The sequence below is a fragment of the Callorhinus ursinus genome, unplaced genomic scaffold (genome assembly GCF_003265705.2).
Source record: "Callorhinus ursinus isolate GAN/ISIS: 27379988/994484 unplaced genomic scaffold, GSC_fseal_2.0 scaffold9, whole genome shotgun sequence".
Lineage (NCBI taxonomy): Eukaryota > Metazoa > Chordata > Mammalia > Carnivora > Otariidae > Callorhinus > Callorhinus ursinus.
Window position 1 is genome coordinate 24,299,220 of NW_027397071.1, and position 26,006 is coordinate 24,325,225.

General features: G+C 38.5%; 1 protein-coding gene across 2 annotated transcripts in view; it reads right to left on the minus strand.

Moving 5' to 3' along the window:
• CUNH1orf146 (chromosome unknown C1orf146 homolog) overlaps positions 1–6,642 on the minus strand; it is a 34,994-nt gene extending 28,352 nt beyond the window's left edge. Inside the window, exon 1 of one of the 2 annotated variants that reach the window (XM_025872187.2) lies at positions 6,517–6,642. The gene's annotated coding sequence lies outside the window, so the exon portion shown is untranslated. Of the gene's footprint in view, positions 1–6,321; positions 6,364–6,516 lie in introns of those variants that run through there. The other variant, XM_025872189.2, reaches the window with a different exon arrangement.
• Positions 6,643–26,006: the final 19,364 nt, after the last annotated feature.

Genomic DNA, 26,006 nt, shown 5'->3' on the forward strand with positions numbered 1-26,006 from the left:
GTGTTTAATACTAGAGCTATTAAAAATATTTCTTATGCTCAAGTTTTGAAATCTGTAGCAATTCTAGTTACTTCATTACCAGTAGCTTACTCTTGCTGCTATGGAACCAAAATTGATGCCAGGCAGCTAAAATCAAACAAAGATAACAGAACTAATCCTTTGTTATGAAGTGAAAATTAACCCTTCTGAAACACCTTGATAGTCACCACTGAAAAAGATACCAGCAGTTACTACATCCCAATTATTTTCCAAAAGGAAAAACACATTCAACTTTTAAATAAAGTAACCTGCACTGCTTATAAGGCTAGAAAAAACATCTTTACTTTTATAGTGTCTTCTTTCAGTGGTAACATCTTTTACAACAGTATGAAAAAGAAGAGTCTGAATTATCAGAGTTCTCCTACATTTTTGTAAGAAGCAACTATTTTTCATTTCTTTAAAGCACAGAAATCACCAAGGTGAGGATATATTGATAAGTTTCTATGTACACGGAGAGAAAAAGAGGGCAGCACTAAAGTGAGTTCTTAAAGGAAGAAAGGAAGCCCCAGGAAGCCTTTCTGGACTGGGAATTGAGACAAACTCAGAAGAGCACAATGTTTATCTGGCTTGGCAATCTACCCAGCATGGCTTTGGGAGGTACAGATACTGGGAATTCTCAAATATTAAATCAAAACCTAGAATAAATGGGACCAAGAGTTTTTAGATTTTTAAAAGACTAAAGTAAGTGGTATTAAAGGTTATTCTTTAAAAGACTGTGTATTCATCTTCAGAGCAATATAACATAATTATTAAGAGCACAAATTCTATGGTTGGAGTACCTAGCTTCAAATCCTGGTTCCTTCACCAACTAGTTATATGCACTAGGGCAAGTCATTTTTACCTCTCTAAACTTCAGCTGTCTTATTTGTAAAATGCAAGTAACAGTCCTACATTCATAACACTTCTGTGAGGATTAAATCACATCATGAAGTAGCAATATGGTGTACTGTTTAAGTGTGTGGCCTCTAGACAGGCTCCCTGATTTGAATCTTTGGTTCTGCTATCTACTAGATGTAAATTATTTGATCTTGAGCAAATCACTTAACTTCTCCATACTGCAGTTCCTCATCTGTAAAATGTGGATAATGGGAGTGCCTGGGTGGCTCAGTCTGTTAAGTGTCCAACTCTTGATTTCAGCTCAGGTCATGATCTCGGGGTCCTCGGATTGAGTCCCATGTGGGGCTCTGCACACCCAGCAGGGAGCTGCTTAAGGATTCTCTCTCCCCTCCACCCCTCCCCCCACTCATGTTCTGTGTGTCTCACTCTCTCTCAAGTAAATAATCTTTTTTTAAAAAAGAGGATTAATGTATTATTGTGCATAAAGCACTTAAAGCAGTAGAGCACATATGTGAAGTAGTCATTACTGAAATGCACTTTGCAAATAGTAAGCTTCAATAAATGTTAATTACTACTATTAAACAAGAGATATGATACACTTAAAATTGTTATTTCTAAATGTATAATTTTTACTTTTTAAAAAGAGAATGCTTGTGGTCAATGTAGTAAAAGGAGAGCTGGCCCTTGTTTTATAAGTAACAGAATTTGATGTCTGTTATTTCTACTCCTCTTAGAATGTTCAAATCCTATGGTTACTTTGTAGTTTAGATAATGCCTCAACATTTCCATGAAGAATTCTCAGACTATATTTCAATTTTTGGTCTCCTTCCATACTAGTCCCACAGTAGATATTTAATAAACATTATGTTATTTAACTGGGTAACCAAGGAATCCATATCCCAGGCTTCTCCTTCCAACATAGACCCCTTAGGGAGACAAGATGGGAGAGAGAAAGCTCAAATGATTTCAACTTGGTAGTAAAATTAAAGGCTGCACAGAGTGGAGACATACTAACACAAAAGATGAGTTAGAAATGGAATGAGAGGGCACTTGGGTGGCTTAGTCAGTTAAGCGTCTGCCTTCAGCTCAGGTCATAATCTCAGGGTCCTGGGATCAAGTCCCACATCGGGCTCCCTGCTCAGCAGGGAGTCTGCTTCTCCCTCTCACTCTCCCTCTGTGCCCTCTCCCCTTTTGTCTCTCTCAAATAAAGTCTATATAAAAGGAAATGGAATGAGAATGGTGTATAAATATATTTAAATATATATATTAGTGTGTGGAATGCTCAAAAGAGAACATAAGCAACTGAGCACTAAACTTCATTTTTGGCTGGGTTTTGAACAACCAATGTGAAAAGGAAAATAGAATACTTATGTAATTTTACATTTCAGGAAATTCTGGCTGAAAGAGGTTCGCACCAACAGTCACGTACACCTTTGGGTAGTACGGACATCTTAAGAATAGTAAGTCATCCAATCCATGGACACAGAATGTCTTCCATTTATTTGTGTTTTCTGTGAAGGGCCAGACAGTAATTACTTTAGGCTTTGTGGGCCACACAGTCTCTTGCAATGACTCAACTCTGCCACTATAGCATGAAAGCAGCCAGTCACAGACAAAAAGTAAACAAATTAATGTGTTTGGGTTTCTTAAAATTACACTTAAGGATACAAAGATATGAATTTCACATAATATTCATGCGTCACAAATATTTTTTCCAATCACTTAAAACTATAATTATTTTTTTTAAAGATTTATTTATTTATTTGAGAGAGAGAGAAAGAGAGCACAAGTGGAGGGAGGGGGAGAGGGAGAGAGACAATCCTTAAGCAAACTCCCCACAGAGCCCAATGCAGGTCTCGATCCCAGGAACCTGAGATCACGACCTGGAGCTGAAATCAAGGGTTGGCTGCTTAACCAACTGAGCCACCCAGGCACCCCTATAAAGAATTATTCTTGGCTCCAAAGGTGGAGGACCAGATTTGATTCCGGTGCCATAATTTTCCAAGCCCTCCCTAAGACATTCATGGTATATCATGATCTTGGTTCTCTCCTATACATCTAGAATGGTACTAGATTTGTACCATCCTTGGGAGAAATGAAAAAAGAATCACTTAAATCATGTTCTATAGGTTTAATTCTCTTATAGAATCCAGTTAAGAACAGCTGTATTTTAAGTGATAAAGATTAAGAGTTTAAAAAAAAAAACTGGTTAGGATATGAAGCACAAGGACTCTTACACACGGGTAGCTGAAATGTAAACTAATATAACCATTTTGGAAGATGATTAGGGATTGTTGGGGTAATCTTTGATGGGCCCTCAGTGTCCCTGCATGTTTTTTTCTGAAAATGCCAAGAATATCAGGCCCTCTTTACCCACTCATTTTTCATTTGCAATGAGTAACACTGAGAAATGCATTGAGCAGGCTTATCACCACTCATTATTAAGTGCTCCTCTCTGTTAATGTAACCAGTTGCCTGTGTGTCTAAGTCCACTTATGTTATTCCAACACATCTACCTCTTGTGGATTTGGAAGCCAAGGAAACCATCAGGAACCTAAATCTTTGGCTACTACTTTTGCCATAATTTTCTTTTAAATCCTGTGTCTGGTCCAGGCATCAAGTATCTTCTGCCAGAATCAAACAAACAATATCAGGCCAAGTAGGATAAAATCTCAGACTTTTCAGAGTTCTTGACAGGCAGTATCTACCAAATACTTGAAGTTGAAGATACACAACCAGCAATTAAACTCCTAAGTTTATACTGAAAAGAAATGCATACAACGTGTATTAAAAGAATTGTACAAGAATGTTCATAACAGCATTTTTAAACTTTATTCCTCATACTTTTGCCTAAATCTTTAATCTATCTTTCAAGGCTAGAATGAGTCATGTGGTAATGGATTAGAGTTGGCAACATCAGTATGAAATCACTATCAGCTTAACAGAAATACAAAGGAATATATATAGAAATACTTATAGACGTGTGGTCATACATGGATTAGTACATACAAGTATATATTTCTTTGCTCTGCTGAGAGGGGCCTAAAAGAAATGATACTTTCTCAGCAACAATCACACCTACCAGCCAGACTTTGGTTTCTAGTACCATTCTCCAATAAAAAGAAGCAGGGCTCTTTGGAGAAATGGCTTATTCTAGGACTGGAACAATAAACATACAAGCTGAGCCTAGAGTATTCTGTAGTGACAGAAAGTAAGGAGGTGATTAAAAACAAAAACAAAGGAAAAACTTACACTGAGCTGAATATGACAAAAAGAGTAATCAACTGAAAGAGACTCCTACAGCCAAAGCTGGAACAGCGTGAGTAGCAAACTAAATAAAATAATATAATTCAAAGTATAAAACAAATATCCGCACATCCATACTGATATAAAGGATTGAGTAAATTAATAAATGGGGGAGAAGAGACAAATCTCCTGACACTGCCTCCAAGAGACACTGGAGAAACATGATAGGTACTACCTCAGTCAGGTGGTAAGAGTCTACATTAATAGTCATCAATCATGTTGACAGTATGTACCACTGATAAAATGTAACCTTCCTCTCCATAATCCATAATCCCAGTCCTACCATGAGAAACACACCAAATTCCAATAGTAGGGCATCCTATAAAATACTTGACCAGCACTCCTCAAAGCCATCGAAGTCATCAAAAACAAAGAAGGTGTGAGAAACTGTCACAGCCAGGAGGAACCTAAGCAAACATTGTAATTAAATGTAATGTGTTATACTGACTGGAATCCTGGAACAGAAAAAAAGGACATTAAGTAAACAACTAAGGAAATCAGAATAAACTATGAAGTTTAGTTAATAATAATGTAATAATGGTTAATTGTGACAAATGTACCATATAATACAAAATGTCAGTAATAGGGGAAACTAAACAAACAGTATGTAGGAATACTCTGGACTTTCACCTCAATTTTTCTGTAAATCTAAAACTATTCCAAAAACTAATGTCTATTTAAAAAAAAAAAATCCTACCTCTCCTTCAAGGTCCATTAAAAATCCTGTCTGCTGGAAGAAACTATCCCTGATCCCCTCCAACTTAAATGAGACCTCTCCTTCCTTCCCACCTCATACCAGCTCTGCTAAGCACCTACCATATTTTGCCCAACAAAATTATTTATAAACATGTTTCATTTCCCCTAAATCATAAGCATCTTAACATCAAATTTATATTTGTCATGTTATTTAATACAAAATTATATTGAAGCAAAATTGAGAAACCAACTAACCAAGATGAAAGTCACATTTAGTTAGTGTTAGTTAGTATCTCCTAAGGCAGTTTCTTTCTACTTCTGAACAACTCTAATATTAGAAAGTTCTTCCTGCTGGTTTGAAACCAAATGTTCTATAATTTCCCCATTTATTGCATGAATGAATGAATGACAACTACCTCTGTGAGAGCAGGGAACACCTTCTGTTTTACTTAACACTGTATCTCCAGCACCTGGCACACAGTAGACACTCAAAAAACACTGGGTGGCTCAGTTGGTTAAGCCTCTCTCTGCCTTCGGCTCAGGTCATGATCCCAGAGTGCTGGGATCCTGTCAGCAGGGAGCCTGCTTCTCCCTCTCCCTCTGCCCCTCCCCCCTGCTCATACTCTCTAATAGATTTTTTTTAAATCTTAAAAAAAAAACCCACACATTTGTTTTTGAATGAGTAAATGGCTACCTGGCTAGGGAATGGACTGCAACTTTTATTTCCCCTCCCATACAATTTAATTTACTGTTTAGTTAATGACCACCCTCCTGATAATACAGTCACATAATATATAGTCATTTAATTCCTCACACCCTTATATGTAGGTTTTACGAACAATTTAAAACTAATTTAACTGAAGCCATAAGAGGTTTAGTAATTTTGTGCAATTGTAAGTACAAAAGGAATTGCGATCAGTAGATCCCCAAGAGTGTACAATTAACGACTAGAAATGAACCAGAAAACTAGGGCTGAGGCAGCAAGGTCCCCCCCGGAATGTCTGGGGAAAAACTCCTGGACTAGCAGCCAGGCCGGCGGCTCATCCAGCCCACAGCTCCGCGCCTCTGGGCAAATCACTGCACTTCTAGTTGGCCTGCTTCCTCGTCTGAAAATAAAAGGCTCAGACTCAAAGCGTCTTAAGTCTTTGCTGGTTCCAAGGCCCTAGTATTCTCGGCTATTAGGGTTTTGTTTGTTTTTCTCAAGTTTTCAAATTCAAATCGGTTTAACCCTGCACAAAAACCTCCCGTAAATCGCGTTCCCGCTCAGTCGCCTCAACTGACAAGTGATCTTCATGGCCGCGTCCATTCTTGAGATTCTACCCCCCCCCACCCCGATGCAGTTGGGGGGACGGGTTACAAACGACACCTAACGTAAATAAAATATAAATTCGCAGGCTGCACGACGACAGGGCTTCTGAAAACTAAACACGTCTACAACTCTACCTGAAAAACATGAGGAAACCCCTTGCCACACAACTCTCAAAGGAAGAAAAGAACGGGGCGGATCCTCTCTCACTCCTACAAAGCTCTGAGGTAAAGACAGCACCTCGGCAAGTCTGAGGAAAAAACACACTCGCAGGAGAAGGAAGCAATAACAACGTGAAGAACCAGGTCCTCGATAGCTGCAAACACACCTACCAGACCAGCAGGTCCCTGGGGCCACGTCGCCTCCCAAACTTCCAGAACGTTCCCCAAGGAGCTAGAAGCACGGAGGGCGGGGCACAGAGGCCCAAGCGCGTTCGTGGCTTCTCTAGCCGCGGTGCGCGCTCTCCACTGGCTGGGCTTCCGCGCAGCCGCAGACCTCGCTAACGACGGCCCCGCCTTTCCTACTCTTTAGATTGCGAGGTTTTCACCAAGGGCTAAGTGGTTAGGAAAAAGTGGAGGGGTTAGTTTGTTTTTTGCGTTTGACTTAGTTGCCTGGAGTTGACTTTTCACAACTTTCTAAAATGTGGGCTCAATTCTTTTACTGTTATTGACAATATAAAATCAAAGTGGCTTCAGGTTTATCCAAATTATGAAAAAATAAAGACTCACATTTTCATTCGTGGCTGTTAAGTATAACATAATAGAAGCCTGTGGGAATCCATTGCTTTCAGACCTGACTGAAACTCAGCAAGTTTCAGGCCCTAGTATTCTCGGCTCTCAGCAAATTATTAAGCACTGGTGTTCACAACTGTAAAAATTGAAAAAAGAAAAGCCAGCACTTTCCTAGAACTTATGGTTAGGATGCCAAACTATTTATGTCTTCCTTTGTAAAACACGTAATTGCTGGGGGAAAAACAATACTGCTCCAGGAAAAATCCTTTGGAGCACACTTGTAATGTGGATTAATTATTCCCTGAAGTAACCATTTTGTAAGTTTAGAGTTGTATAACTGGTATTAAAATTAGGGGCGCTATTTTACTGCCGCTGTTGGACATCAAAGCCGGGATAGGAGAGGTCAAATTAATCAAGAGCTGACTCCAGCCACACCGTGTGGATTTCAGAACTCAAGGAATTGACACAGCTGCTGGTGTGGGCAGGAAGGTTGGGTCGGCCAGAGGACCCTCCTTGGAAGGTCCTCATGTTTTGAACAGGGTAATTGCAGAGGGGTAGGAGAAGCATCTAAAATTAAGCCGCAGAGAGTCCCAACAAGTAAGAGTGCAGAATAGCCTTTCCTTTCTACCTGTTATACTAGGAGACTTAGCCGAATTGAGAGCAGCAACTCCAGTTCCGGCAGTGAAACTGGCAAGTGCAAAGAAGGGTCCCTTCTGGGGAGGGTACTGAAGTTCTGGGTAACTGACCAGAATAGGGAGGGAAAGAAAACTAATCTGATCGAGAACCTACTGTGTACCAAGTGCTATACCAGATACTTTGCATACATGATTCTATTAATCTCCATAAATGCTGTTAATATATGTTATTCTCATTTTAAAGATGAGGGAACTAGGGCTCAAAGAGATTAAGTTTCTTGGCCAAGATAATATAGCTAGTAAAAAAAAGGGCTGGGATTCAAACCTAAGTCTAAGTCAGATGTCTAGGCCACATTCCTACTTCTAGAGCTCCTCCTCCACACAAAGACCCAGGTGTAAGATCTGGAAAACATCATTTAGGTCACATGAGTACACAAATGACAGCAGAAAGCCACAGACTGTGGAGATAGTATTGATTGTTCATCCTTCCCTCCTTTAATTTATCCTTTTTTCTTTTTTTTTAAGAATTTATTTATTTATTTGACAGAGAGAGACACAGCGATAGAGGGAACACAAGCAGGGGGAGGGGGAGAGGGAGAAGAAGAATCCCCGCTGAGCAGGGAACCTGACGCTAGGATCATGACCCGAGCCGAAGGCAGACGCCCAGCGACTGAGCCACCCAGGCGCCCCTTTAATTTATCCTTAATTTTTTTTATTAAAAGAGAGATGGAGGGGCAGAGGGAGAGAGAGAATCCCAAGCAGGTTCCATGCCCAGCGCAGACCCCACATGGGGCTTGATCCCACAACCCCAAGATCATCACCCAACTTGAAATCAAGAGTAGGTCACCCAACCAACCGAGCCACCCAGGTGCCCCCCAGTTCTTAATTTTTTCAATCAAGAAAAATCCAGACACATTGGCCTCCTTCCTTTCCTCATATCTCCAGGCATGCTCCTGCCTCAGGGCTTTTGCACCAGCTTTTCTGTTTAAGGTACTCTCTTCCCAACTATATTCATAGTTCACTCTCTCTACTCCTTTAAATCTTACTTAGCTCAACTGTCATCTTCCCAATAAAGCCCACCTTGACTTCCTCGTCTAAAATTAGAACCACTTCTGATCCCTCTTAACCTGCTGTGTTTTGTTTCATATCATTTGCTACCTTCTAACATACTATTTAATATACATACTTATTATGTTTATTGTTTACAGCTTTTCTTCTCTCACTAGAATGTAAACTGCACAAAAGCATGGACTTTTGTCTGTTTTGTTCACTGATGAATCTTTAGCACCTAGAACAATGTCTGCTACCTAATAAACACTAATAAATACACTTAAATGTTGAAGTATCATTCGCCCTGACATAGAAGGCACCTTCTAGTTCATGTTTCAGTAATAACATATCAGACTTCATTGAATGTTAGTGGCCATAATATGAATAGTACCAATGGGGGCTTCTATTTTTATTAAAATTCTTAGTCTTATTACTATTAGGCTCGAAATAATTTATTTCAAGCTTTGGTGTTCTGGGTCTAACTAATTTGTCTGAGAGGTATATACTGGAAATAAATGTTTAACAGTTAACCCTGCTAACAAGTTTTTATTTGGGAGGCTTATATATTACAGTGATTCTTTCATTACCAGAACAAATCAGGCTGTTTGAGTTGTGCTTTTAAAGGTTCTCTACACAATTCAGGTCCAACTATATTGAAATTGACTACACAAATATATTTGGCAACTCTATAACAGCCCAGCTCTCTGATTCACTACTCGCTAGAATTCCTACACAGAAATATGTTCAATTTACATTCATGGTTAGTGTCAGAACATTCCTAATTCAGCAGCTGTGAGAAAGTTATAATGAAAAATTAATTCCATAAATTATTTATTCCTGGATGGAAAATGTAAGCTTGCACTTGAAAGCATATAATCAATAAAAAATATATATTTCATAAACCTCGCAATGCCATATTTCCACATTAGTTGTAGAATGACAAGCTGTTATGAGACAGTACGAAGAATAGCTTAGTGTTGCTGTGTGATGTCTCAGTTTCATCAGCAGCAGCAAACCCTCTAATCTGCTTAGTGGCTTGAATGCTTTGATAATCAATGTACTTCAATATTTTCCCTTTTAATCAATTGCAAATATTGAACAATTGCAAATATTGAACAAGCATTTTCTTTTGAGGCTCTACTCCATGTTCTTTTTGTTATCTGCTTCATTCCTGACATTCTGACCTTGATGCTATAAACTGTCGAAAGGAAACGCACACACACAAAGACTAAGAAAAATATAGAGGAAATCTGATGAAAGAAAGTGGCTGTTTTCAAATCTAGCCTTTCATCAATTTTCTTTGATACAGGAACTGATATTGTACTATATTCTTAAATCTCACCATGTATATAAATTCTTATTTTTTAAATGATTAGATTTAAACAATTCATTGTACTGAAAACAGGCTCAACTTAATTAGCCGTATGTTTTATTTTTTTAAAACATTTTATTTATTCATTTGAGATAGAGAGAGCACAAGCACGGTGAGAGGCAGAAGGAGAAGGAGAAGCAGGCTCCTCACTGAGCTGAGAGCTGGACACAGGCTTGATCCCAGGACCTGGAGATCATGACCTGAGCCGAAGGCAGATGCTTAACCACCTGAGCCACCCAGGCGCCCCTAAGCTGTATGTTTTAAAAATAGCTGGTTGTTTAGCTTCAAAAGCTTTTCTGTTTCCAAATAGGTTTGGGTATGCACGTATATGGGTTTAGAAAATCAAAGCAAAACATATTCAGTTCTTTTTTTAAAGATTTTATTTATTTAATAGAGAGGGACAGAGAGAGAGGGAACACAAGCCGGGGGAGTGGGAGAGGGAGAAGCAGGCTTCCTGCGGAGCAGGGAGCCCAATGCGGGGCTCAATCCCAAGGACCCAGGGATCGTGACCTGAGCTGAAGGCAGACACTTAACAACTGAGCCACCCAGGCACCCTTTATTCAGTTCTTTATTCAGGCACTAAGAAAGAATTTTTGCACTTTCCCACCGCACTGGTTCTGTTCATCCTCTTTGACTTAAATCTCTCCTGGTTCTCAGCTGACTCTCAATGGTAATCCCTTGCGCTTTAGCTACTTTTGGTTTAATGTGATCATTGAGCATAAATGTAATTTAATGGTGGATTCCTCAAAATTTTGACATTTCGACAGATTCTTGTTTTTGACAAGGGAAACTGCCTTCAGTTCTCAGTTGTAATGTAAAAGCGACTAAGATGAAAACTCAACACACCAGCAAAAACTAGATCTGAGAACATAAAAATAGCTGAATTTAAGGTAATTTTGAATTGTATAAAGAAATTTCTACCCTTCAAAGCATAGTCAAGTTTTACCATATGAAAAAGCATAAAAATACATAATATCTATCTCTTTGCCCTGCATCAGATCAAGGGTGTGCACCAACTAAAAATTTTGTGGTAATCACTTTACCAGGTATGTACCTCTTTTTGAGCAGACTTTATATCCCCATGACTTAATTATTTTATAACTAGAAGTTTGTGTCTCTTAATCCCCTTTTCCTATTCCACCCATCCCCACAAACCCCTCCCCTCTGGTAACCACCAGTTTGTTCTCTGTCTTTCTCAGTTTCTGAGTCTGGTTTTTTGGTTTTCATTTGTTCATTTGTTTTTTAGATTCCATATATAAGTGAAATCACATGCTATTTGTCTATTTCTGTCTGACTTACTTCACTTAGCGTAATATACTCTGGGTCCATCCATATTATTGCAAATGGAAGAATTCCATTTTTTATGGCTGAGTAATATTCCATAGTGTGTGGGTGTACACATACATACTGTATATGTATATAATATACATATATTGAATTTTATATATCTAAATATATTCATCACATATTTTCAATATGAATATATATTCCTATATACATATATTCAATATATTTACTTCTTCCTTATCTGTTATATATATCACTGATATATATATATCACTTCTTTATCTGTCCCTCTATTGATGGACACTTAGGTCACTTCCATATCTTTGCCATTGTAAATAATGCTGCAATAAACATAGAGGTGCATGTATTTTTTTGAATTAGTGTTTTCGTTTTCTTCTGGTATATACCCAGCAGTAGAATTACTGAATCATATGACTGTTGTTTTTTTCTTTTTTAATTTTGAGCAACTTCCATATTGTGGCTGCACGAATTCACATTCCCACCAACAGTGCATTAGGGTTTCCTTTTCTCCACATCCTTGCCAACACTTGTTATTTCTTGTCTCTTTGATACTGGCCATTCTGACTGGTGTGAGGTAATAACTCATTGTGGTTTTGATTTGTATTTCCATTCTGGCTAGTGCTGTTGATCATCTTTTCATGTGTCTATTAGCCATCTGTACGTCTTTTGTGGGAAAAGGACTATTCAGAGCCCCTACTCGCTTTTTTCCTTTAATTATTTATTAATTTTTAGAATTGTTAAAAAATTTTATTGTGATAAAAATATACATAAGATTTATCATTTTAACCATTTTTAAGTGTACATTAATTACATTCACACTGTTGCTCAGTTATCACCACCAACCATCTCTAGAGCTTTTCATCTCCATAATGGAAACTCTGTACCCATTGAACAATAACTACCCATTACCCCTTCAATCCAGCCCTTGGCAACCACCATTTTACTTTCTTCTTTATGAATCTAGGGACCTCCTATATGTGGAATCATATGGCCCTTTTATGACTGGCTTATTTCCCTCAGCATAATGTCTTCAGGGTTCATCCACATTGTAGCATGTCAGGATGTCCTTCCTTTTTTTTTTTTTTTTTAACATTTTTTAACCTAAATTCAATTAATTGAATATAATGTATTATTGGTTTCAGAGGTACAGGCCTGTGATTCAACAGTCTATATAATACCCCCTGCTACTTATATCACATGCCCTCCTTAATGTTCATCACCCAATTACCCCATCCCTCCACCCCCGTCCCCTCCAGCAACCCTCAGTTTGTTTCCTATGATTAAGAGTCTCTTATGGTTTGTCTCCCCCTTTGATTTCATCTTGTTTTATTTTTTCCTATCTTCCCCTATGATCCTCTGTTTTGTTTCGTAAATTCTACATATCAGTGAGATCATATGATAATTGTCTTTCTCTGTTTGACTTATTTCACTTAGCATAATACCCTCTAGTTCCGGCATGCCTGGGTGGCTCATTTGGTTAGGTGTCTGCTTTCGGCTCAGATCATGATCCCGCGGTTCTGGGATCGAGTCCCACATCAGGCTCCTTGCTCAGTGGGGAGTCTCCTTCTTCCTCTCCCTCTGCCTGACACTCTCCCTGCTTGTACTCTCTGTCAAATAGATAAATAAAATCTTAAAAAAAAAAATACCCTCTAGTTCCATCCATGTTGTTGCAAATGGCAAGATTTCATTTTTTTGATTGCTGTGTAATATTCCATTGTGGAATACCACATCTTCTTTATCCATTCACCTGTCAGTGGACATTAGGGCTCTTTCCATAGTTTGGCTATTGTGGACATTGTTGCTATAACATTGGGGTGCAGGTGTCCCTTCAGATCACTACATTTGTATCTTTGGGGTAAATACCCAGTAGTGCAATTGTGGGGTCATAAGGTAGCTCTATTTTCAACTTTTTGAGGAACCTCCATACTGTTTTCCAGAGTGGGGGCACCAGTTTGCATTCCCACCAACAGTGTAGGAGGGTTTCCCTTTCTCTGCATCCTCGCCAACATCTGTCTTATTAATTTTAGCCATTCTGACTGGTGTGAGGTGGTATCTCATTGTGGTTTTGACTTGTATTTCCCTGATGCCAAGTGATGTTGAACATTTTTAAATGTGTCTGTTGGTCATTTGAATGTCTTCTTTAGAGAAATATCTGTTCATGTCTTCTATTTCTTGATTGGATTAGTTGTGTGTTGAATTTGGTAAGTTCTTTATAAATTTTGGTTATTAGCCTTTTATCTGATAAGATACTTGCAAAAATCTTCTCCCATTCTGTCAGTTGTCTTTTGGTTTTGTCTACTGTTTCCTTTGCTGTGCAAAAGCTTCTTAGCTTGATAAAGCCCCAGTAGTTCATTTTTGACTTTGTTTCCCTTGCCTTTGGCGATGTGTCTAGCAAGAAGTTGCTGCAGCTGAGGTCAAAGAGGTTGCTGCCTGTGTTCTCCTCAAGGATTTTGATGGATTCCTGTCTCACATTTAGGTCTTTCATCCATTTTGAGTCTATTTTTGTGTATGGTGTAAGAAAGTGGTCCAGTTTCATTTTTCTGCATGTGGCTGTCCAATTTTCCCAACACCATTTGTTGAAAAGACTGTCTTTTTTCCATTGGATATTCTTTCCTGCTTTGTCAAAGATTAGTTTACCGTAGAGTTGAGGGTCCATTTATGGGTTTTCTATTCTGTTCCATTGATCTACTTGTTTTTGTGCCAGTACCATACTGTCTTGATGATTATAGCTTTGTAATAGAGCTTGAAGTCTGGAATTGTGATGCCACCAGTTTTGGTTTTCTTTTTCAACATTCTATTTGGGGTCTTTTCTGGTTCCATACAAATTTTAGGATTATTTGTTCCAGCTCTGTGAAAAAAGTTGATGGTATTTTAATAGGGATTGCATTGAATGTGTCGATTGCTCTAGGTAGCATAGACACTTTAACAGTATTTGTTCTTTCAATCCATGAGCTGGCACATTTTTCCATTTATTTGTGTCTTCCTCAATTTTTTTCATGAGTCTTCTATAGTTATCTGAGTACAGACCCTTTGCCTCTTTGGTTAGATTTATCCCTGGGTATCTTATTGTTTTTGGTGCAATTGTAAATGGGATTGACTCCTTGATTTCTCTTTCTTCTGTCTCATTGTTAGTGTATAGGAATGCAACTGATTTCTGTGCATTGATTTTATAGCCTACCATTTTGCTGAATTCCTATTTGGGTTCTAGCAATTTTGGAGTGGAGTCTTTTGTGTTTTCCACATAAAGTATCATATCATCTGCAAAGAGTGAGAGTTTTTGACTTCTTTGCCAATTTGGATGCCTTTTATTTCTTTTTGTTGTCTGATTGCTGAGGCTAGGACTTCGAGTAGTATGTTGAACAATGGTGGTGATAGTGGACATTCCTGCCATGTTCCTGACATTAGGGGAAAAGTCTGTTTTTCCCCACTGAGAATGTTATTTGCTGTGGGCTTTTTGTATATGGCTTTTATGATATTGAAGTATGTTCCCTCCATCCCTACACTGTAAAGAGTTTTAATCAAGAAAGGATGCTGCACTTTGTCAATGCTTTTTCTGCATCTATTGAGAGGATCATATGGTTCTTGTCCTTTCTTTTATTGATGTAGTGTATCCCATTGATTGATTGAACCACCCTTGCAGCCCAGGAATAAATCCCACTTTGTTGTGGTGAATAATCCTTTTAAATGTACTGCTGGATCCTACTGGCTAGTATCTTGGTGAGAATTTTTGCATTCATGTTCATCGGGTATATTGGTCTGTAATTCTTTATGTTGGGGTCTTTGGTTTTGGGATCAAGGTAATGCTGGCCTCATAGAAAGAGTTTGGAAGTTTCCCTTTCATTTCTATTGTTTGAAACAGCTTCAGAAGAATAGGTATTAATTATTCTTTAAATGTTGGGTAGAATTCTCTTAGGAGGCCTTCTGGCCCTGGTTTCTTGTTTGTTGGGAGACTTTTGATTACTGCTTCAATTTCCTTACTGGTTATGTGTCTGTTCAGGTTTTCTATTTCTTCCTGGTTCAGTTTTGCTAGTTTATACTTCTCTAGGAATGCATCCATTTTTTCCAGATTGCCTAATTTGTTGGTATAGAGTTGCTCATAATAGTTCTTATGATTGCTTGTATTTCTTCGGTGTTGGTTGTGATCTTTCCTCTTTCATTCATGATCTTATTTATTTGGGTCCTTTTTCTTTTCTTTTGATAAGTCTGGCCAGAGGTTTATCAATCTTATTAATTATTTTAAAGAACTAGTTCCTAGTTTCATTGATCAGTTCTACTGTTCTTTTGGTTTCTATTTCATTGATTTCTGCTCTAAAATCTTTATTAATTCTCTTCTCCTGCTGGTTTAGGCTTTATTTACTGTTCTTTCTCCAGCTGCTTTAGGTGTAAGGTTAGGCTGTGTATTTGAGACCTTTCTTGTTTCTTGAGAAAGTCTTATATTGCTATATACTTCCCTCTTAGGACTGCTTTTGCTGCATCCCAAAGGTTTTGAACAGTTGTGTTTTCACTTTCATTTGTTTCAATGAATTTTTTAAAGTTTTCCTTTAATTTCCTGTTTGACCCATTCGTTCTTTAGCAGACTGTTTTTTTAACTTCCATGTATTTGAGTTCTTTCCAACTTTCCTCTTGTGATTGAGTTCAAGTTTCAAAGCATTGTGGTCTGAAAATATGCAGAATCTTTTGGTACTGGTTGAGACCTGATTTGGACCCAGTATGTGATCTGATTCCGCAGAATGTTCCATGTGCACTAGAGAAGATTGTGTATTCTGTTGCTTTAAGATGGAATGTTCTGAATATATCTGTGAAGTCCATCTGGTCCAGTGTGTCATTCAAAGCCCTTGTTTCCTTGTTGATCTTCTGCTTAGATGATCTGTCCATTGCTGTGAGTGGGGTGTTAAGGTCCCCTACTATTATTGTACTATTATCAATGAGTTCCTTTATGTTTGTTGTTAATTGTTTTATATATTTTGGTGCTTCCAAGTTAGGGGCATAAATATTTACAATTGTTAAATCTTCTTGTTGAATAAACACTTTTATTATGATATATTGTCCTTCTTCATCTCTTGTTACAGTCTTTGCTTTAAAATCTAGTTTGTCTGATATAAGGATTGCTACTCCAGCTTTCTTTTGACATCCATTATCATGATAAATAGTTCTCCACCCCTCACTTTCTATCTGGAGGTGTGTTTGGGTCTAAAATGAATTTCTTGCAGACAGCACATCGGTGGATTTTTTTTTTTTTATTATTCAACCTGATACTCTGTCTTTTGATTGGAGCATTTAGTCCAGTTACATTCAGAGTAACTATTGAAAGATATGAATTTAGTGCCATTGTATTACCTGTAAAGTCAGTGTTTCTGTATATTGTCTCTGTTCCTTTCTGGTCTCTGTTACTTTTGGGTTCTCTCTTTGCTCAAAAGATCCCCTACGATATTTCTTGCAGGACTGGTTTAGTAATCACAAATTCTTTTATTCATTTTTATTTTTTTATTTTTTAAGTTTTTATTTATTTATTTGTCAGAGAGAGACAGAGCTCACAAGCAGGGGAAGCGGCAGGTGAGGGAGTAGCAGGCTCCCCACTGAGCAACAAGCCCAGTGCAGGTCTCAATCCCGAGACCCTGGGATCATGCCCTAAGCCGAAGGCAGACACTTAACCAACTGAGCCATCCAGGTATCCAGATCACAAATTCTTTTAGTTTCTGTTTGTCCTGGAAGCTTTTAATCTCTCCTTCTATTTTGAATGACAGCCTTGCTCGATAAAGTATTCTTGGCTGCATATTTTTCTCATTTAGCACCCTGAATATATCATGCCAGTCCTTTCTGGCTTGCCAGGTCTCTGCGGATAGTTCTGCTACCAATCTAATGTTTCTACCCTTGTAGGTTACCGACCTCTTGTCCTGAGCTGCTTTCAGGATTTTCTCTTTGTCTCTAAGATTTGCAAGTTTCACTATTATATGTCGAGGTGTTGACTTATTTTTATTGGTTTTGAGGGGTGTTCTTTATGCCTTCTGGAATTGAATACCTCTTTCCTTCCCCAGATTAGGGAAGTTCTCCTCTATAATTTCCTCCAATATACCTTCTGCCCCCATCTCTCTTTCCTCTTCTTCTGGGATCCCAATTCTAATATTATTTCACTTTATGGTACCATTTACCTCTTGAATTCTCCCCTTGTGATCCAGTAGTTGTTTGTCTCTTTTTTCTCAGCTTCTTTATTCTCCATCATTTTGTCTTCTATATCACTTATTCTCTCTTCTGCCTCATTTATCCTAGCAGTTAGAGCCTCTGTTTTTTTAAAGATTTTATTTATTTGAGATAGAGAGTAAGAAAGAGAGCATGAGCCAGGGGGCAGAGGGAGAAGCAGGCTCCCCACTGAGCAGGGAACCCAATCGGGCTCAATCCCAGGACCCTGGGATCATGACCTGAGCCAGAGGCAGATGCTTAACCAACTGAGCCAAACAGGCAGCCCTAGAGCCTCCATTTTTTTATTGCATCTCATTAATAGCTTTTTTTATTTTGACTTGATTAGATTTTAGTTCTTTAATTTCTCCAGAAAGGGAATTTCTAGTGTCTTCTGTGCCTTTTTCAAGCCCAGCTAGTATCTTTATAATCATTATTCTGAACTCTAGTTCTGACATCTTACTTATATCCATACTGATTAGGTCCCTGTCAGTCAGTACTGCCTCTAGTTCTCTTTTTTGAGGTGAGTTTTTCCATCTTGTCATTCTGTCCAGAGGAGAATAGATGAATGAGAGAACAAAATACTAAAATAGTAACAAGAACCCCAGAGAAATATACACTAAACAAATCAGAAGGGACCCGAAACTGAAAAAAAATTAAAACCAAAAGAAAAGAGAGAGAGAATATAATCAGACAGGTGAACAGAACAGAGCAATATACTGGATACTGTGTGTATTTCGGTCTGTTATAAAACTGGATCCCAAAATTATAAAGAAAGAAAAACTTATACAGGTACAAAAATAAGATTAAATACAATGAAAACATAGAATGTAACTGTAAAAATGAAAATTAAAAGACAAAAAAATAGAGAATATAAGCAGACAGGTGAACAGAACAGAACAATACACTAGATTCTGTGTGTATTTTGGTCTGTTTGTTAGAAGAAACTGCATCCCAAAATTGTAAAGAAAGAAAAACATTATATATATATATATTTAAAGATTTTATTTATTTATATGACAGAGAGACAGCAAGAGAGGGAACACAAGCAGGGGGAGTGGGAGAGGGAGAAGCAGGCTTCCCACAGAGCAGGGAGCCTGATGCAGGGCTCGATCCTAGGACCCTGGGATCATGACCTGAGCTGAAGGCAGACGCTTAATGACTGAGCCACCCAGGTGCCCCTATATATGTATAAATAAAATTACATACAATGAAAGGATAGAATGTAACTGTAAAAATGAAAATTAAAAAAGACTTAAAAAGTTGATAAAATAATAAACTGGTTGAAAAGGAAAGGGGGGAAAAATAAAATTGAAAGACTAAAGAATCATGAGGAAAAAACCATGAATTCTATATACTATTTTCCCTTAGTGCTGGAATTTTACAGTTCTGTGTGACCAGTAAACTTGGTCTTAGCCGGAATGTTCCTGGGAAAGGGGCCTCTTGTGCTGATTCTCAGGTGTCTTTGACCTGGTTGGAATTGCACCACCATGCCAGGGGGCCAGGCTAAGTAAGCAGCTCCAGATTGCTCTATGTGGCTTTTGTTTCCTGAAGGCTTTCCACGCCACTTTAGAGGATGAGATTGAAAATGGAAGCCTCTCAATCTCCAGCTATGGAGCCAAAAGCTTGTGCCCCTGCTCCTCAGTGCACCCTCAGGGAAAAGCAGTCTCCATGGTCTCCATCTGCACTCTGTGCACACCTGGCCTGTGACTGTGCATTTCTATCTCAGGCACAACACTAGGCTTTGAGTCTCCAAACCCTGCAGACTCCAGCAGCACACACCGTGGCTGCTCCTCTGGGGGAGGAAGGGGAGTTTTGAGGGTTCTGCCCCTTATTGGGCCCCTGCAGTCACCCATCTGTGCTACAGTTCGAGGTTTATGGCAACCCAGAGCTGAGAGCCCACTCCTGGACTCGCTGGTTGCAGCCAGCTTCCCTGCTCCAATGCCTGGGAGCTCTGCCACACTCAGGTACCTGCGGTCTTCCTGTGACCCCGGGGATCTTGAGGCCACACTGTCCCATGTAGGATTCAGCCCTACTTTGTCAGCTGGGTGTCTTTTGGACAGGGACTTCCCTCACTGGAGCAGATTTCTAAAAGTTCTGATTTTGTGCTCTGCTGCTGTATCACTTTTTGGTAGCCGCCTTAGAGAGGCTCCCTCCTCTATCCTTTATCTTCCAGTATATGGCTTTGGACTCATTTCTCTGCACCTCCTACCTTGCAGAAAATGGTGGCTTTTCTATTTGTAGAATTGAAGCAAATCTTTTCTTAGATCTCTGGTTGAGTTCACAGGTGTTCAGAATGATTTGATAGCTATCTAGCTGAATTCCCGGGCCCAGACAAAACTAAGGTTTCCTACTTCTCTGCCATCTTGGAAAGTTCTGCCTCTTTGCTCCTCTGCTCACTTTTTAATTGAACTGTGTTTATTTGTTTGTTTGTTGCTGAGTTGTAGAAGTTCTTTATATATTTTGGATATTAACCCCTTGTCAGATATATCATTTGCAAATATCTTCTCCCATTCAGTAGGTTGCCTTTTTGTTTTATTGATGGCTTCCTTTACTTTGCCAAAATTTTTTGGTTTAATGTAATCCCAATTGTTTATTTTTATTTTTATTTTTTACTTGCCTAAGGAGCAGCTAGAGTTATATTGATTATCTCTTTATCTCTTCCTCCCTTTATCTCCACTATCTCTCTCTTGTACTACATCCATAGAGAGCTCCAAGGAAACACCTGGGCAGGGAGGAAGAAGGCTGCATACTGAGAAAAGTATGGTCCCAATATATAGCATTTTAGATAGGGGCAAAAAGAGGATGAACCCAAGAGCAGTGTAAACTAAGAATTTTGTAGTTTTTCATGAGCTCATCATTTCAAAGTAACAGAAGATCAGACCATAAGGTAGGCAAAGCCAGTAGAGTGGAAGTTCAATTGTTCAATGCCTAGTAGGCATGGAAATTGAAATAAGAACTGACATACATTCGAGTGGATAGGGAGGGCACATGATGGGATGAGCACTGGGTGTTATAGGCAACTGATGAGTAACTGAACTCTACATCTGAAACTAATGATGTACTATAGGTTGGCTAACTGAATTTAAATTAAGAAAAATAAGTAAAAGTTAAAAATAAGTGGCTAGGGAACAGAACCAAAAGAAACATATGCATTCCACCTGTTGATAAACACTTAAGTCTGAGGACTCTTACAGAAACTGAGTAAGAGAAAATTCAACATGGAACCTATGGAAAAAATTTCAGAACAAGGGAAAGAAAATGGCAACATAAAGAGAAAGGAAAAGCATAAAAATGATCTACTACAGGACCCAAAAGAAAACTTGAAGAGACTACTCGCATCCCTAATAGAGTACAAAAAGCCACACAAGTTCTATAAACATGCATCTATTAAGTATGAGAAGAAAGATATAAACAGGATGAAATGGAAATTCAATAGAATGTTATGATTGAAATAAAGGACAGGGAATGATACAAAAATAACGCAACCACAGAATTAAAATCCCCATTGGCAATAAAGAAAGACTTGACTCTGCAAGAATATTGAATAAATAATGAGGGTTACTTGAAATACTCTTGGTGAAGCGATATAGGTCAGAGGTAGGTGGGACAGATAAAAGCAGGAAAAGAGAGAAAAGGTCATTGGTATTCATGAAGAAGAGAACAACAAATGGGAGAAAATCAAATATATGATGAGAAAAAAAAGCCCATAGATGCAGACAGAAATAGCCATTTTTTGGCAGAAATGACAAAGACCTACATCTAGACAAGTCTGACATTTTTTTTTTTAGTTACAAGGCTACAGAAGAAGTTCTACTAAGATCTATGAAGGAAACAAAAGATGTTTCTTAGAAAGCACAGAAAATCATGTTCGCCTCAGACTTCTCTGCTGCTACACTAAATTATAGGAGATAATTACTCCAAGCTATTTTTCAGCCAACTGAGAGATAAGGACAGGCAATAAGCACTCAAACGAGTTAAATGAAGACATAAATCTAGAGAATTATAAATATAGTCACAAAGCAAAACACAAATGTAATGCATTCATTTATGCCCCTCTTCAGATCCTTTTGACGCCTTGCCTCCCTGGTCTCAGCGCTGGCTCAGCTTCCCAGGCCAAACGAACCTGTCAGAGTCTCTTGCCATTCTTACAATAATAAGTCCTGATTGCTCCAACTGGATTTTGTCTCCTGACACCACGAGCTGACTCAGCCTTCCCAGGCAGGTGTTAAAGGCTAGCTTTGGCAGAGGCTCCATCATGCATGCCACCCCGGAAGCTGCACTGGCCCAGTGAGATCCATGGAGGGAGGCTCTGTCTTTTCCAGTAGCTGCCAGTAGGGGCCCATGTTGCAGCCTGTAAGTATGGAGGAATTAACTCCTATGGGGCAAACTTTGAGCCATGAAGAGAAAAGAGGGAAGAGCAAGCAGTTAAATTTTCACCCTTCTTTCCCCTGATGGGTCCAAGATTCAGAAGCTCCCTTGGCCTCTCCAAAGGTGTCTTGTGTAACCAAGCAGGCGGCTATTTGTCATGAAGCTGAGCATGGCTTGCTACCTTGTATTTGCTTCCTTCCTTCCCTGTTTTACTTCACTTTTTCCCACACTGTTGCTTCCCTGGGACTGCACCCTCTGATAAAACAGCAGTTCCACAAGCTTTACCTTAGGTTCTGTTTTCTGGAGAACTGGGCTAAAACAAAAGTCAAAGTTACTCTTAAAAGGTAAGACACAAACTGTAAAAATTCTGAACGATAATCTGGATCCAAACACTCAAAACATCTAAACAGTATCACAAAGGAGTAAGAAAAGGACATAAGGCCAGAGGAGAGTAGTGGAGAGAGAGCTGTGCTAATTTTTCATTTCCAATAGGGGAAACTCAAAAGATGTCATCACACATTTAATACTTGTGAGTTGGAGAAATATAAGGTAAAGAATGTTTTAGGGAAAATGGTGTTAACTGTATGGAAAATTAAAAATGGAAATCTAAATTTTTAAAACATTACAGAAAAGCAAATGAAATCTGATTTGTAGAGAAAAAGACACAAAAAACAAGAAGGAAGTTTAAAACATAAAAATCTAAAACAACGCATGCCTGGTAGCTCAGTCAGTTAAGCGTCTGACTTCAGCTTGGGTCATGATCTCGGGGTCCTGGGATTAAGCCCCACGTTGGGCTCCCCACTCAGCGGGGAGTCTGCTTGTCCCTCTCCCTCTACCTCTGCCCCTCACTCCCACTTGTGCTCTCTCTCTCTCAAATAAATAGTAAAAAAACTTAAACAAAATTAACAAATTTAATCTTATAAATGGTGCTGAAGATATTTAAAGAAAAATAAAAGTATACATCACCAAATAAAACAAGAGAATGGTAGAGATGATAAAACAGTTTTGGAAGCTGGAAGCAAAAGGAGTGACAATTAATCTAATAAATCCAAGAAAGCTAAAGCCTAACTTAGCAATGGGGAGAGTCAGAAAGCAATTCAGAACTCCCAGAGATTTAGGAATTTGTTTCAGAGCTTCTGGTGTATCAGAGGTGTGACTAAAAGGCAGAAGAATTACTGAAATTCTGTGTAAGAAGTATTCAGAACTCAAGATGCTCTGTACATAACCAGGTGACTCCTCCTCCCTCACCTCAGCAGAATCAGGGGCTCTTTCTCTGGAGAGGGTAACCTGACAGTCTCTGATTGGGGGACTACAGGTGTAACTGAAAGTAGACTTTGTTGGAAACAGGAGGATAAAAGAGCACATGCACACAGAAAGTGATGCCCTCTTCCCACAATTGCTCTTAGAATATTGGTATCAAGGTCATTTCTTCCAGACAGGGGATAGGAAGATTATTCTATGAGTAATCTAACTAGATTAGGTGAAAACATCCTCAAGATGCTGACATTGGTGTTTCAAATGAACCCAATCAGCTGATTCTGCAGAGAAGCCTACCATCAACAAGCCCAACTCACATATAGTTTCTAAAAAAGACTTGAGTCCCTAAAATATGAGCAAAAAGCCAAAGAATGCCTCTAATGTAAAAAATAGAGATTGAAACAAATAGAAAAAAGCAAATTGGAAGAAACTCACTGTGTAGAGAGTATAAAATTGTAAATATATAATTTATACGTTTAGATGAGGAAAAAACTGCATCCAAGGAGCAAGAACAAAATACTATATTTTTCTTTTCAGTGATCTTATTTATTTATTTGAGAGAAAGAGAGCAGGAGTGAGGAGAAGGTCAGAGGGAGAGGCGGACTCCCTGATGAGCAGGGAGCCCAATGCGGGGCTCGATCATGACCTGAGCTGAAGTCAGACGCTTAAACGGCTGAGCCACCACAAGAACAAAACACTATTAAGAATGAAAATTTCGGGCGCCTGGGTGGCTCAGTTGGTTAAGCGACTGCCTTCGGCTCAGGTCATGATCCTGGAGTCCCGGGATCGAGTCCCACATTGGGCTTCCTGCTCAGCGGGGAGTCTGCTTCTCCCTCTGACCCTCTTCCCTCTCGTGCTTTCTATCTCTCATTCTCTCTCTCTCTCTCTCTCAAATAAATACACAAAATCTTTAAAAAAAAATGAAAATTTCACTCCCTCTCACACTCCCTCTGTGCTCTCTCTCTCTCTCAAATAAATAAATAAAATCTTTAAAAAAAAAGAACAAAAATTTCAAAGAACAAAATAAAAAATAAAATAGCAGTAATGAAAATGCAAAACTGAATGGAAGGACTGAGAGACAAATTTGAAGAAATGCCCCAAGAAGTAAAGGACAAAGACAAAGAGATTAATATGAGGGAAAAAGTATAAGTTGTCCCATATCTAATAATAGGAGTTCCAAAAAGACAGAACAGAGAAAATAGAGGAGGAAGAAATAATTGAAGGAATACTCTAAGAAAATTTTCTACAATGGAAGAACATGAGTTTCCAAACTGACAGGGCCTCACTTATGTGTAGGACAATGAATGAAATATACCTACATCAAGTACATGGTCATAATCTTTTATAATATCAAGGACAAAGAGAAAGTCCTAAAATTCTTCAGACTACTTGCAAAACATCAATAACCAGTATAGCATCAGACTTAACAACAACACGGGAAACAACATATTCAAAATTTGGAAGTAAAATTACTCCCAATCAAGAATGTTATATTCAGTTAAACTATCTTTGTAAGTACATGAGTAGAATAAAAGTGTCTTCTGACTTTCAAGTCCTCAAAAATTATGCCTCTCATGCACTCCTTTGGAGGAAGTACTCTACTAAAATAAGACTATAAAACAAAGAGGAAGATGTGGGACCTAGACAATGGGGAGTTTAATAAGGAGAGAAGTGAAGGAATCTTCATGTTGAAGGTGAAGGGAGATCCAAGGAGACAGCTTTGTAGAACCCCTAGAATAAACTATCCAGATTGGAACAAATTAGAAGGCTCTAAGAGAGAGATTTTCAGGAGGATAAATTGAAATGGATACCTGATGTGTTTGAACATACTGAAAGACTACTTAGATAACTGAGGTAGGGTTTAGCTATGAATAAATTATATTTACATAGAAAGCGAAGCAGATAAACAAAAAGCACTGTTATAAATCCAGGGAGAAGGAAAAACAGAAGGGAAGAAAAAGTAATCATGTTACTTACCGACTTAGTGATTAAGTAGTATTTTCATAATTATAATAATGTAAACCCTAATTCCTGACACAACTAAAATTATGAATCAACTATTTTGGGTCATCGGGGTAGGTGAATGAGAACCAAGTGCTCATCTTCCAAAGTGAGACAACAGATAATGTCTAAAACTGAAAAATTAATTTGTGACAGATTCTGTCAAAGGGAATTCATATTATTTAAAGAAATAGCAGCAAACAAGAAATAGCTAAGAGACTTGAAATTGGTTGCTATAGGAAGTGGGATTTGAGTGGGTAGAATCAGGCAGGGGACTGACTTTTGTTTGTTTTTCTACAGAAAATTGCAGAACGATTTCACTTTTTAAACCATATACGTACATAATTTTTTAAAAGATTTTATTTTTAAGTAATCTCTATACCCAATGTGGGGCCTCAAACTCACAACCCCGAGATCAAGAGTCACACGCTCCACCAACTGAGCCAACCATGCACCCCACATAATTTTAATGAAAATAAGAAATAAGACCAATGAGTCCTTTCTTAGTTAGTTCCGTGCTTTTAAACTCATTTGACTTGTTTTGGTGGGCAAAAAAATTGTTTTTTCAAAGGGTAGACATTTATTTACCTGTTATCATTATTAATAGTAGTAGTAGTAGTAGTAATCTCTAAACACAACAAGGGACTTGAACTCATGACCCTGAGATCAAGAGTCACATGCTCTTCTGATTGAGCCAGCCAGGCGCCCCAGTGTGCAAAAAAATTTAATGATAATATTAAAGGCTACCATCTATATTTTAGTTATTTTTAATTTTAATTCCAGTGTAATTAACATACAGTATTTATTAGTTTCAGGTGTACAATATAGTGATTCAACAGCTTTATACATTACTCAGGGCTCATCATGATAAATGTACTCTTAATCCCCTTCACCTATTTCACCCATCCCCTGCTCACCTTCCC